Source organism: Anomaloglossus baeobatrachus, chromosome 5 (assembly GCF_048569485.1).
Source record: "Anomaloglossus baeobatrachus isolate aAnoBae1 chromosome 5, aAnoBae1.hap1, whole genome shotgun sequence".
NCBI lineage: Eukaryota > Metazoa > Chordata > Amphibia > Anura > Aromobatidae > Anomaloglossus > Anomaloglossus baeobatrachus.
This window is the reverse complement of record NC_134357.1, coordinates 506,709,536-506,724,689: the sequence shown is the minus strand read 5'-3', so window position 1 is coordinate 506,724,689 and position 15,154 is coordinate 506,709,536. Positions and strand designations below refer to the sequence as shown.

General features: G+C 49.2%; 1 protein-coding gene across 1 annotated transcript in view; it reads left to right on the top strand.

Annotated features, from left to right (window-relative positions):
• The window catches only part of LOC142312849 (uncharacterized), a 202,909-nt gene that overhangs the window by 29,670 nt on the left and 158,085 nt on the right, over positions 1–15,154 (top strand). The gene's annotated exons all lie outside the window — the stretch shown is intronic.

Sequence of the window (15,154 nt, the reverse complement as noted above, 5' to 3'; positions counted from 1 at the left end):
TTAGAAAATGCAGCCATTTGCTATTGGAAACTAACTACTACCCAAATAATACACATACAGTATTTTCTGGATTGTAAGAAACACTTTTTCCCCTCCAAAACTGGGGGTAAAATGGGGGTGCATCTTACAAAATGGATATGGCTTACCGGGTCTGCGGTGGTGGAGCGGGGTCATAGAAGGCAGGGTGTCACGTCCCCACCAGAGTCCGCTCCTGCGACTTCTGCTTCGGTCACCAGGCGATGCTGTATTCCCGCCGTAGACAGTGCTGGTGATAGGGGAGAAGTCATGCCAGTGCCTCTAGTGGGCTTAGCTGGGTTTCCCTGGGACCTGCAGTACCACTGACTGACTGTGGTGGTGTGTATCTTCCAGCTGAAGTTACCACCTTTCAGCTACAGCCAATGGGAAGACATCATACCCTTCTAATTCCCCCTCCTGTCTGCTGGTCCCACGAGATATAGTTTTGAAGTTCTGCTTGTTTCTGGTTCTCGCTTTCCTCTGACTATTGATCCCTGTATTTTAACCCCTGCCTGCTCTCTGACTAATTTCCTGCCTGCCGTTTTTGTACCTCGCTGCCATCTCCAGTTTTGAACTCAGCCTGATTTCCTGACCACGCTCCTGTCTGCCAATTTTGTCCCCTTTCAGTTCCTCCTGGTTTGACCCTGCTTGACGACTACTCTCCTCTGGACTGCAGCCTTCCACAGGTAGCAATCTCCGGGGCCCTGTAGCAATTCCAAATCCCTGTATAGGGGTTAAAGGATTTTGGGGTTCTCAGGATCCTGCTTAGTGAGCGGCTTTCCTCTAACCTGTCCGTAACACCCATTTTGAGACTGTGGTTTCAGGCAGGCGTTACACAGGGTCGTCGATACTGAGGGCTCGGAGGAGCAGTGGAGCGGCTGAGAAGGGTCACAGGACGAGTTCGGTGGTGTCGCGGAAGCGAGCGCCATTGATTTGCAAGCGGACTGCAGGGGTGTCCCTGCAGTGGAGCGACTCAGGAGGGTCACTGGATGGGGTGTCTCTGCGGTGGGTGCATTGAGTTAACTGCGGGCGATTCAATGGAGCCCACTGTCAACGCAATGGACTTCAAGCAAATGGTCGCGGAGGCGAGGCGTGCGCAGTTTTACTCAATGGACTTCAACACAATTGCCGCAAAGTTCTATCTGCGCACGCGTTTCCTTCCCGGCCTTTTTCTTGAAGTCCAACTTGTCAACCACGGACGATTCAATGGAGCCTGCATTCAGCTCAATGGCACCTTCCGCCGAGACACCCCGTCCTGTGACTCTCCACTGCAGTGACACTGCCGGTAGATTAAGGGCGCCCACCGCCGCTGCGACACCCCCGCAGCCACAGCAGATTAATGGCACCACCGAGGTGGTCGCCTACCCTCCTGAGCCTCAACACCCCCTCCTCCGAGCCTGCAGCATCGCTCTGCTTTCTGTGACCTTCCTGAGCCGCTCCACCACTATTGCTCCCCCCTGGTTAGCAGTAGGATTAAGACACACAGGGATTATAAGACAGACCCTCATTTTAACATTAAAAATTATATTTTCCTATTTTTCTCCTCTAAATTTGGGATGCATCTTATAATCTGGTGCGTCCTATAAAACGAAAAATACGGTATATTGTACGATGGCCACCGGACAGCTCCTCAAGGGTGATATGTATCACAGAGGTGATTATCCTCTGTGATGTAAGCCTGGAAACAAGCTCCATTTTCATAAAGGATTGAGGGTGTTAATAGGGCTGACAAGGGTCAGGTTTACGAGCAGTCAGAGAGATGGGTAGGACTCACTGCTCACATATCCCATCTTGGGGTGTGGTACTTCAAGTAAATGGAGACCTGTAGTCTCCAGTCTGTGTATCTATGTGGAGGTGTGCAGAGCGCCAGCAGTTTTATTTTTGTTAAGGATCCTGACACTATCCTGAGCAGGTGGACCCCGCAGTATCATATGAACTTGTTATTTTGTTTTACTGTTTATTTTAATACCTGGAAAAGGCTGTTTACGTTTATCTTATTGGGCAGTTTATAAAGATTAAATATACCAGCTGACATTTAAATAGTTTCTGTGTTTACCTCAACAAGCAGCCAAGTGACTTGCATTACTACAATTGGTGCTAGAAGTGCAGGTAAGCTTCCCAGGAGCACGTGTGTGACTGCTGCGGACGAACCGCATGTTTTGGGTAAAAGCGGCTGAAGGACTAAAGATAGACAGCATGGAGGAGCTGAGCAATTAGCTATTACAAGCCAATGTGTAGGAGCAGCAACCTCAGCAGGAGACTAATAAGTAGCTCATACAGGCCAATCTGCAGCAAGCTCAACAGCAACCCCAGCAGCAACAGCTAGCCCAGAAGGAAACAAACCGTTGTTGCAACGTGTCCAGCAATAGCAGCAGCAGGTACTGAAGGAGCAGGTGAAAGTCCTAGCAGAGCCAGTCCATGGCCGGGCAACTGTCCCATCCCCAAGTCAACGTGATGACTCACATGTCCTGAATGCGGTAAGCAGAGCCATACAAAAGATGACCCCGGTGGTCTATATTGAACATCCTTTTTTATGGTGTTTAAAAGGATTGCAGAATGGGAGAAACTGCTTTTGGAGCAGTGAGTGGAGTGGCTGGCTCCACATCTGACTGGAGAGCCACAAAAGGACTATTGGCATGCTTAGCAACTGTCAGGGCACAATGGGTGCTCCATTGGGCATATCACACAGACAAACTTCCCTGCTCCCAAATGTTTGACTTGATGCGTTTAGTCCAAAAGTGGTTGCAGCTGGAGTCCTCCACCCTAGCACAGATGGTGGAGCAGGTTGTCATTGACCGATTCATTCACTCCTTTCCAATGCTGCTGCAGTTGTGGGTTGCCCAGGATGATCCCCGGAATGCTAATGACCTGATGGGCTTGGTAAAAAAGGTGAAAGGCAGATGACAGGTCCATGGGGAAACCAGGGGTCAAAGCATTGCCATTCTTGAAATACAAAAGGGAGGCCGACACCCACAAAAAGGGTACTAGAGCCACAAGTGACGTGCTTTCAAGCATGGCTGAGCTATTGCGAAGCCTTTACCAAATAATGTAATTTGTTGGAGGTGTCACAGCCCAGGTCACATAGCTGCCCATTAACCCATGACCAAAGAGCCGATGAATTGCATCATGGGTGCAATCTTTGTAGTATGCCTATCCGCTCTGCAGTGTCGACTCTCAACCTGGTGAGGGGTCGCAGGCCTGTCCTGTGTCAATAAACGGAGTGCAAATTATGGGAATATTGGGCTTGGTGAGTTTGGTGAAACAGGTAAGGGATACATTCACTGGCTGATTCTGGGAAAAACGGTGGGTGTCTGCTAAATCTACAGAGACACTAAGGACTACCTTGTGGCTAGAGTGGCCATCGCGACAAATTGTGCCACTGTATCTCCTGAGGTCGACGTTGTTAAGGACTTATTTCACCTGGTTTTTGGCGGGACTTTGCCTTTTTCTGGAACTTGTGGGGGTGCCTTTTAACTGCAGTGAGCCAGGTTACCCTTTAAGAAACCTCACTGCAGCTGGAGCCTGATGGGGTTCCCTTTTGTGTATTTGTGGGCGATGAGAAAGAGGCAGCATTCTCAGAGTCCATGCCTTAGCTGGGGGTGTCCGGTGGAAACATTAACACTGCCCAACTTAGGGACGTAACCCTTAAAGGGACATATAATAATGTTACGGTTCTACATGGGATTGCCCAGAAGCCGAGGGCAGATACCAGGTACCCTTACTTCACTGTAAATGGACACTTGTTATATTTGGCTACCAAGCAGAGAGGTAAAGTAATAGAGCAACTGTTTTTACCATGGCCCAACAGACAAAAGGTATTAAATCTGTCCCATTCTAATGTCTTTGGTGGTCACCTGGGCATAGACAAAATCCAGTTGCAGAAACTTCAGAGATTATACTGGACTGGAAGTCGCTTAGAGATTATGTACTATTTCAGGTAATGTACCACCTGCCAGCTAACTGGTTCAGTTGCTCACTTCCATAGTTCCTTACTGCCATTACTTATCATAGTTTGACCAAATTGCTTTGGAGTTAGTGGGACCTCTGGTAAGACATTTGTGTACCATCCACAGACAGACAGCTAGAAAGGTTCAAGAAAACTTTAAAGGCCCTGCTCAAGAAGGTAAGTAAGTAAAATGGCCAGGACAGGGATTGCCTACTGCCATATCTGATGTTGATGGGAAGTCCGCGGTGATCTGCACACATATCAGCTGATTTCAACAGCTGACATGTGTGCCTGCTAGTCGCGAGTGGAATCGTGTTCCACCCGTGACTATTAACTCCTTACATCTAACTGCCAATAACTGGCAGCGAGATGTATATGCGCGCCGCCATAATGGTAACTTTCCCGTCCCCATCGAAAATCACGTGACTTCCGGTGGTTGCTATGATAGCACAGGGTCATGTGATGACGCTTGTAGCTATCATGAGTCAGTTGCTTTTACACCCGGGAGACTGCGCTGTGTAAATAGGAGAGCTCCTTTTCTACAGATCTCCGCTGTGTTGCTGTGATCTGGAGAAATGGAAGAGCGATCAGATTGCTGATCGTTATAGTCCCCTCAGAGACCTGGTAAAGTAAAAAAAAAAGTTAAAAGTTTTAAAAAATTTAAAAAAAGCCCAAAACCTAAAAGTTCAAATCACCCCCCATTCGCCCCATTGATAATTAAAGGGTTAAAAAAATGTACACATATTTAGTATCACCGTGTTCAGAAATGCCCGATCTATCAAAATATAAAATCAATTAATCTGATTGGTAAACAGCGTAGCAGCAAAAAAATTCCAAACCCCAAAGTTACGTTTTTTCGTCGCCGCAAATTTTGCGCAAAATGCAATAACAGGCGATCAAAACGTAGCATCTGCGCAAAAATGGTACCGTTAAGAACGTCAGCTCAAGAAGCAAAAAATAAGCCATCACTGAGCCATAGATCCAGAAAAATGAGAACTCCATGGGTTTCGGAAAATGGCACAAAATGTGTGACACTTTTTTTGGACAAACTTGTGAATTTTATTTAACTCCTTAGATACAAGTAAACCTATACATGCTTGGTGTCTACAAACTCGCACCGACCTCAGGCATTATAGTGACACATCAGTTTTACCATATAGTGAACATGGTGAATAAAATATCCCAAAAACTATTGTGCAAGCGCACGTTTTTTGCAGTTTTTCCACAGTTGAAATTTTTTTGCTGTTTTCCAGTACACTATAAGGTAAAATTTATGGTTTCATTTAAAAGTACAACTCATCCCGCAAAAAAACGAGCCCTGATATGGGCAGATTGACCGAAAAATAATAAAGTTACGGCTCTCGGAAGAAAGAGAGGGAAACACCCCCCCCTGAAAAACGCAAAAACGCCTGGGGGTGAAAGGGTTAACATCAGCCCCAACATCCAAGCACTGTCCCACTTCCTCTTCCAGGAGGGAACGCTGGCGCACTCATCCTTCTGGTCGCTTTACAGTGGTGTTGTATCCTGCTTCTGCCTTCGGCTCCCAGAACCTGCAGACACAATGCAGGTCCCTCAGGAGCGTGCTTAGGGCACTTGCTCCTGCTCTCTTAAAGGGCAAGCATGCCATAACCTAGAAATGCATCTCAGCCGGTGGCTGAGAATCATTGGGTATTAAAGGCATCCTCCCCCTATGGGAGGTGCCTGAACAATGTGATCATACTCCTAGAAACACTTATTAGTTGCCTGGTCCCATTCCCAGTTTCCTGTTACTGTTATTAGTTCTGATAATCCGTACCTGTGTTCCAGAATCTGCCATACTTCTTGTACCTGCTAGAACCTGCCTCTAGTCTTCCTCTCTATTCCAGCCATCCTGCCTGGATCTGTGTTCATGACTGCACTCTCGACCCTGGGGTCAGTTGCCACGGAACCGAGAGATACTGTGTAGTGGCACCTGGCAGCTACTTTCCAGCAGAAGCCTAATCTCACCAACAGAGGCTCTAGTGAATCTGAAGTAGTCACTTAGGGTGAGCCCGATCCTGTTGCACTGTGGGTCCACACCAGCGTGACATTCATCATTAGATAAGATCCCCAGGCCTCTACGGGGTTTTCTCCATTTGAACTCCTTTAGGGCCGACATGCTTGTGGTCTCCTAGACATAGCGAAGGAGATGAGGGTAGTGTCCCTATAGGAGCATCATCAAACAAGTGGCACAGATGCAGAAAATGATTGTAAACGTGATGCCTATCGTGAAGGAAAGACTTCTCCAGGCGCCCGAGGCCCAGGCGAGGGTCTACAATTGATAGGTAAGGGTGAGACTATGCAGTCCTGAAGACCGAGTGTTAGTGTTGATTCATTAGTTGATTCCTATGGTGGAGAGAAAATTTCTGGCCAAATGACTGGCCATGCGTAGTGGTAGAAAAACTTGGGGAAGTGAACTATAAGGTCCACCAGCCTAGAAGACAAAAGCCCTATCAAGTATACCATATCAACCTGATCAAGATGTATTATAAATTTGAACAGAATTCACATCTCAGTCATTTTTTATCTAAATCTCAAAAAGACCACTCCATAATCGCATAAGAACCAGAAAGGACAGGAGTTTTTGCAAGGCAGAATAAAGAATTTTATTGATACAAAAATCACAAGTAAACATATATGAAAAAACACGTAAAGGTTAAAATAGTGCTATAGGGGGGAGACACCCAGAGACATGTGGGACAGAAAAGCACGCTCATATAAATATCAGAAACATGGGTATATACATCAGGCTTAAATAAGTTATAAAGTGCAATCATATAATAAGCCTTACTTCAACTGCTTATCCATTGTTAAAAGAGCGTCGCTAAAACGTCCCACAAGTCAGAAAAACCCTTCCAACGCGCGTTTCGCGTCGCACATCTCAGCTTCCTCAGGGAGGGCCGCCCTGAGGGAGCTGAGATGTGCGACGCAAAACGCACGTTGGATGGGTTTTTCTGACTCGTGGGACGTTTTAGCGACGCATTAGCGACGCTCTTTTAACAATGGGTAAGCAATTGAAGTAAGGCTTATTATATGATTGCACTTTATAACTTATTTAAGCCTGATGTATATACCCATGTTTCTGATATTTATATGAGCGTGCTTTTCTGTCCCACATGTCTCTGGGTGTCTCCCCCCTATAGCACTATTTTAACCTTGACGTGTTTTTTCATATGTGTTTACTTGTGATTTTTGAATCAATAAAATTCTTTATTCTGCCTTGCAAAAACTCCTGTCCTTTCTGATCAAAATGTGGTGAGACAGGGAGCTGGTTTAAACTCAGTGTATGGTAGTCAATCCTGAAGCCGATATCGATGATGTCACAGTGGCAGAGACACTGTCACTGGAGCAGAAACATCATTGCCTGGAAATGCTCTAGTGAAACTGACACGTGTTTTCTGAATTACCGAGATCTACACAGATCGTGGAACATGAGATTCTTATGGAACCTCACGTGAGGGTGAACTTGAAGCAATACCAGATCCCTGAGGCCTGTGCTGATTTTAGAAGAGGTGAAACAATTGTTGAGCTTGGGAGTCATTTGAGGAAGCCAATGGCAATTAGAGATTCTACAATGACTATCAAAAGGTGAATGAAGTATTCGATGTGTATCCGATGAGTATCCGATGCCTCATGTTGATGAGCTAATTGAGAAGCTAGGGCCAGCATGCTATGTTGCCATTATTGACCTAACGAAAGGGTACTAGTAAATACCCCTGTCCCAAGATGCTAAGGAGAAGAGGGCCTTCTCTACGCCTGACTGGGGCTTTCAGTAAACACAGATGCTGTTCGGGTTGCAAGGAGCTCCAGCCAGCTTCCTGAGGGCTATGGACCGGATCCTAGCTCCCCACAAGAAGTACACAGCGACATACCTAGACAATGTTGTGATTTTCAGAATAGAGTGAGGAAGTCATCTAAGAAAAGTTCAAGTGATGTTTGATGCTCTAAGGAAGGCAGGGTTTTCTATAACTGAAGAAGTGTGGAAGAAGTGTGCCATTTGGAAGGAGAAGGCCCACTATCTAGGCAATATAGTAGGTAGGAGTTGAAGCCATTCAGAATTGGCTCAATTCAGGGCTTTTGTTGAGATTGTAAGATACTACAGACGGTTTATCCTAAACTTCACCATGATTGCCGCACCCCTGATTGAACTTGTTAAAGGTAAAAAGTAGGCTATGGCTAACTGGACTTTAGAAGCGGTTACGGCTTTTCAAGAATTAAAGATAGCCCTCTGTAAACAACCAATCTTGGTGGCACCCAACTTCAAGAAGGAATTTGTGGTCCACACAGATGCCTCAGAGCTCAGATTTGGGGCGGTTTTGTTTCGGGAGGTAAACAGTAGAGTTGAGTGAGTACCTAACTATTTGTACTCACTATACTCATAACGAGTACTGTCTAATATTCGCGTATTCGTTCCAAATGGCATGTGCAGTGCAAGTCAATGGGGAAATCTTGCAAATTAACGAGTAACCTGAATGCCGCACTATTTGCTACTCGCACTAATAGCATGGCATTCGAGTCACTCATTACTTTGCAAGTTTTTCCCCGTTGACTTGAACTGCACACGCTATTCGTAACGAATATGCGAGTATTAGACAGTACTCGCTATTAATATAGCAAGTACGAATAGTTAGATACTCACTCAACTCTACTAAACAGAGAACATCCAATACTCTACATTAGTGGGAAACTGTCGTCCAGCAAAAATAACTATTCTATCCTGAAGAAGTAGTGCTTGGATATTAAGTGGGAGGTTCACACATTAAAGTACTACCTTTTATATCGATGTTATGCTTAATAGGAGAGAGACACTGCAAGGCCAGCACCAAACCAGCAAAAGCACAGCCACAGACAAAAGCTAGGCAAGCCTTTAAAGCAGGGGTGGGGAACCTTTTTACTGCCGGGGGCCATTTGGAATTTCCTACTAACCTTTGGGGGCCGCACAACATTATCAACCTGAAAAATAACCCTGCTATATTTGGTCAAACGATTAACTCACCCCTATTGTGGTGGCCGGAGCTGCTTCTCTTTGGTGCGATTGTAATGTTCGGTGATATTGATCATCTTGTTTCTCACAGCTGCTTTTCCAGGTTTGTCTCTGTCTGGAGATGCTGGGGGCATACACATCACAGGAGGGGCCAGGGCGCATAAATTACAGGAGACACTGGGAGTACACATCACAGGAGGGGCTGGGGCATATACATCACAAGAGGGGCTGGGGCATATACATCACAGGAGGGGCTGGGGCATATACATCACAGGAGGAGCTGGGGCATATACATCACAGGAGGGGCTGGGGCATATACATCAGTAGGGGGTATGGACAGCCCTGGCGGTGGCACAGACATGACTGGGGACACGCACTGCACTGGGTGGCAGCACGCACTGCACTGGGTGGCAGCACGCACTGCACTGGGTGGCAGCACGCACTGCACTGGGTGGCAGCACGGACTGCACTGGGTGGCAGCATTAGGGAGACAGACAGGTCTGGGGGAACATAGACATCAATAGGAGAGCACGGACTGGGGAGCATAGAAAGCAGTGGGAGGGTACAGACAGCAGTAGCGAGTTAAGAGCACTGAGGGGTGGCACACAGCACTGGGGAGCATGGACAGCATAAGGGGGACACAGGCAGCACTCACCGTGGCATGGATAGCACTGGTGGCAGCATGGACAGCATTAGGTGGTGCGGACAGCACTGGTGGGGGGGCATAGACATCACCCAGGGGGTACAGACAGCACTAGGGGGGGCACGGACAGCAGTGAGGGGTTACACCGCGCTGAGGGGGTACACAGCACTGGGGTGTACACAGCATTAGGGGGTACACACAGCACTAGGGGGTACACACAGCACCTGGGGGTACACAGCACTGGGGGGTACACACTGTACTAGGAGGTACACAGCATGAGGGGGTACACACAGCACGAGGGGGTACACAGCACGAGGGGGTACACAGCACGAGGGGGTACACAGCACGAGGGGGTACACACAGCATTAAGGGGTACACAGCATTAGGGGGTACACACAGCATTAAGGGGTACACACAGCATTAGGGGGTACTCACTGTACTAGGGGGTACTCGCTGCACTAGGTGGTACACACTGCACTAGGGGGCACATAGCACGAGGGGGTACACACAGCACTGGGGTGTACACAGCACTAGGGGGTACACACAGCACTAGGGGGTACACACAGCACCTGGGGGTACACAGCACTGGGGGGTACACACTGTACTAGGAGGTACACAGCATGAGGGGGTACACACAGCACGAGGGGGTACACACAGCACGAGGGGGTACACAGCATGAGGGGGTACACAGCACGAGGGGGTACACAGCACGAGGGGGTACACAGCACGAGGGGGTACACACAGCATTAGGGGGTACACACAGCATTAGGGGGTACACACAGCATTAGGGGGTACTCACTGTACTAGGGGGTACACACTGTACTAGGGGGTACACACTGCACTAGGGGGTACATACAGCACAAGGGGGTACACACAGCATTGGGGGGTACATACAGCACGAGGGGGTACACAGCACGAGGGGGTACACACAGCATTGGGGGGTACACACAGCATTGGGGGGTACACACAGTACGAGGGTGTACACAGCACTGAGCGGGGGGGGGGGCAGCGATGGGTTGAGTACTCGCAGTGAGGGGGAGGGAGAGTCAGACACACACACACAGCACAGTTTCGGGAGGCTGGTAAACCTGCTGCAGCTCTTCTGTGTGACTATCGCAGCGTGCTGCTTACCCGCCCACCAGAGCACACAGGCCGGGGATAAGCCTAGAATGTATGGGCTGCAGTCAGGTCCTGGAAGTCAGGATCTGGAGAGAGCCCGTACATTCTAGCATCTACCCACAGGGCATCAGGCTGTGGGATTTAAAGGGCCGGCAGCCGGGAAAAGCGCGGCTGCCACCAAAGCACAATGGTCCCCGGGGGCCGCATAAAAAGTCGTCACGGGCCGTATACGGCCCGCGGGCCGGAGGTTCCCCACCCCTGCTTTAAAGGCTGGAATATTCTTCACCCAGCTCACAGTAAATGGGAGGGGGACTTTGACAAAAACTTTCTCAGCTGCTGTCCCTGGACAGCTGGTGTCTGGTTTTGCAGACTGAGTATTGTCAAACACCTAGAAAATGACTCTCAAAGAAACACAAGAAGTGTAGTAAATCAAAGGGATAAAACAAATTAGAGAGATCAAATCCAAATGGAGGAAGACAAACAATACTTGTACCACTCACCACTACTACCATGCATGAACTGCAATAAACAGCATTGACCTGGGCTGGGAAAAGGGTTGAAATAGTCCGTCTCATGCTGGACGAGATGATCAGGTGTTGGATATCTTCCAATCACTCCCAAAAAAACACTGCCTCTAACCAGCACAGCAGAATGGACATGCAATGCCTGCCTGGAACCACAGACTCAGACTGGTTGTCACGGACAGGCTAGAGGATAATCGCTCACAAAGCAGGACCCCGAGAACCCTTAAACCCTTTAACCCCTATACAGGGATTTGGAATTACTGCAAGGCCCCGGAGATCGCTACCTGTGGAAGGCTGCAGTCCAGAGGAGAGTAGTAGTCAGGCAGAGTCAAACCAGGAGATGCAGAACAAGGCCAAAATTGACTGACAAGGACGTAGTCAGGAAACCAGGCAGATGTCAAATCTGGATCTGACAGCGAGGTACAAAAACAGCAGGCAGAAGAGTAGTTGTGACACCCTGGCAAAACCAGGCAGTCACACAATAGGCCCCCGCATAACACCTTCCGTCACAGGGTTACATTCAGCAGACCTGAAACCCTAGTCACCCCCCTTAGGGCAAGACAGGCACACTAGTGGGCGGGACCAGGCGGTTAGGGAACACCCACTTAGGGGTCTAGACAGTAGATCAGTTTTAGAGATTGAGCTTGAAGATCAAGTTGAGAGGAGTGGAAGGCTGGGGCTAGGTGTAGCTCCAGCGGAGGTGAAGCTCAAGTTGACTGGTGCCAGGGTCGGAGCCCTGTTACCTTGGCTTGGTGGCAGACGGTGGTCCCCGTCAGCAGGCGATGGGAAGACGGCAGCCGGAGATCAGAAGTGGACCGGGACAGGGTTGGAGCCCTCCGGTATCGACACCAGAGACCCGACCCGGAAACCGAGCACAGAGGGGGTACTTGGACTCTGAAGCCAAGACCGGAACCAACGGCCTAGCTAATTAACCAATTGAGGGCACAAACGGAGTACGGCCAACCCCGTACAACTACGTCCCCCTTTTCATTTGGCGTGTCCGCGTAACCCCTGGGTCCGGAGGATCCCTCGAGCCACACAGCGGGTCCAGACCTGAGCAGCTCGGCTGCTACAGGCGTGGGGGCGACACATAGTCAAAGAACAGGCAGAGGTCAAAACACAGGGATCACTATTCAAAAAAGAGTGGGAACCAGAAAGCAGAAATACAAAACTATCTCTGGCAGACACCAGCAGACAGGAGGGAGAAATAGAAGGGTGGGGTGTCTTTCCATTGGTTGTAGCTGAATGGTGGTAACTTCAGCTGGAAGACACATGCCACCTATAGTCAGCTAGTGGTACTGCAGGTCCCAGGGAAACCCAGCTTAGTGGATGACCGCAGCCTGCACCCACCAGAGCCACTGACATCAACTCCTCTCCTATCACCTGCACACTCCATGGCGGGAACATGGCGTTGCCTGGTGATCAAAGCAGAAGTCACAGGAGCGGACTCTGGTGGTGACGTGACAAAATACAATCCCACCACTTACTAGTACGAGACACCTGCAGCATCCTGCGTTGCCTGGCAACTGATGAACACAGTGTCCTATATTCACCGGGCAGTTAAACCAGTGAGAGACATGGTGTCCTGCGTCCCCACACACCCCACCACTCCACTATGCGCAGCTCCCTCAGATTGAGACGGGTTACCTGTGTTTGTAGAACTCCACCCCCAATGCAAACAGACTCCTTCCTGGTAAATGGGGGGAGGGTGGACGGTGTTCCCTTTTGGGCCTGCAGGATAATGGCAACGCTACTGACCAGAGTTGTGCTACACCAGACCAGATTTGCTTCCAGAGGGAAGCACTGAACTACCATTCCTAACAGTACCCTCCTCCCTAAGGCTGCTTTCACACATCAGTTTTCTGCATTCAGGCACAATCCTTTTTTTTCCTGATCCAACGGATCCGGCAAAAAATGTAAAAACCGTATGCACCGGATCCGTTTTTTAACGGATCCGTTATGCCAAATGCGTAAAAAAAAACGGATCCGTTGGATCCGTTTTGCATCCGTTTTTGCATCCGTTTTGTTTGTTTTTTTTTGCTGGATCTGGTTTTTCAGAACATTGGAGCATGCGCAGTTTACAAAAACGGATCCGGCAGCCGCATCCGTTTTTTGCCGCATTGCGCCGGATCCGGTGTCCATAGACTTCCACTGTAAAACACGCCGTATTGCGCCGGATTCGGCGCGATGCGTTTTTTTTGCCGGTCAAAAAAACGTTACAAGATACGTTGTCTCCGGCTGCCGCTTTAATTAATTTTGCCGCATCTGGAAAAAACGGATGCAACGCAAAGCCATCAGGCACAATCCGGAAACAATGCAAATCTATGGGGATAAAACGGATGCGGTACCGGATCCGTTTTACCCGTTTTTTTCCGGACTGTGCCTGATGGAAAAAACCTGATGTGTGAAAGTAGCCTAAGGGTACTTTCACACATCCGGATTTTTGCTCTGCGGCACAATACGGCGTTCTGCAGAAAAACCGCAACCGGCTTTTGTAACGCCGATTGCGGTTTTTTTTTGCATTGACTTACATTAGTGCCGCATTGTGCCGTAGGGGCTTGCGTTCGGTCCGGTTTTTGCCGCATGCGGCAGATTTAGCCGATGCGGCGGCCGGATCGAACGTACCCTGCAACGTTTTTTGCTCCGGCAAAAAACACCGCACCGCGCCGCATCCGGCCGCTGCGGTGCATTTTTCAATGCATCCCTATGGAGGCCGGATGCGGCGCGATGCGGAAAAAACCGCATCCGGTCGCCGCATGCGGTATTTTCCACTGCGCATGCTCAGTAGCATGCCGCAACCGGAAAAAACCGGACCGGCCGCATGTAAAAACGTATGCAAAGGATGCGGTGTTTTCACCGCATCCGTTGCATAGTTTTCACAGCCGGATTGAGCCGCAGGGCTCAAACCGGATGTGTGAAAGTAGCCTAAGAGAGACTTCTGGGCTCTCACCACTCTTTTTGTCTGGAAACACTTTGTGGAACTCAGCGATGAGATGGTTGGCATTCATTTTACCTCTCAGGACCAAAGACCTGTCCTCTGTAACATACCCTTTCCAATGAAATGCAGTGGTAAAAGAAGCACTTGCTACATTTTAGTTGTTAGATGGACATTCCCATTAAGTTTCTTGGTCAGGGCACCGGTGATGTTACGAGAAATGTTCTGGTGTAGAGCAGGGGCGGGCTAGGCCGAGGGGCGAGGGGCAATTGCCCCCCGGGCTGCTCTCCCAGGTATTGTAGAGGGCCGGCCGCCTGCTGCATAATGTCATTATAACACACATGGCCGCGCACAGTGAATTGCGCGCGGCCGTGTCTCCTGTACTGTGGCCGGGCACACTGACACTTCTACAGGCACATGACCGGCCGTATAGTTCAGGAGACCCGGCGCTCGCAGTGCACAGTGCGCGGCCACGTGTGCTATAATGACGTCATGCAACACGCGCTGCCTCCATCCAGCCGAGGAGCATCAGACAAGGTTTGCTACTACATCCCAGTTTCTAGGAGCTGCCTGGGTAGTGGGCGTGACCGGCTTTGTTAGTGGGCGTGCCCATGTTTCCTCCCGTCCACTATAATCATGCAGGCTGCGCCCCCCCACCTACCCTCCCTCCCCCCCTGCACCCGCCTGAACCTCCCATCTGGAGGTCTTACCTCAGACCCCCGCTTCTATTATAAAGAACTCCAGGACACCTAAAGTTTCTTTCTGTTTTCAGCTGTATTGCTGAGGCCCCGCCCCCTAAGGATCACATGAGTGTGACGTCACAACAGGTCCTTTAGCCCGTGGGATTTGATTTTACCATCAAAGAAGTCTGTGGCTGCACGGGAGAGAAGAAGAGAGAAGTGTCCCCCAATCATCAAAAGTAAAAAGCCTCCAGTATGTGTCTGAGTGTATAGGATTGTGTCTGTGTATG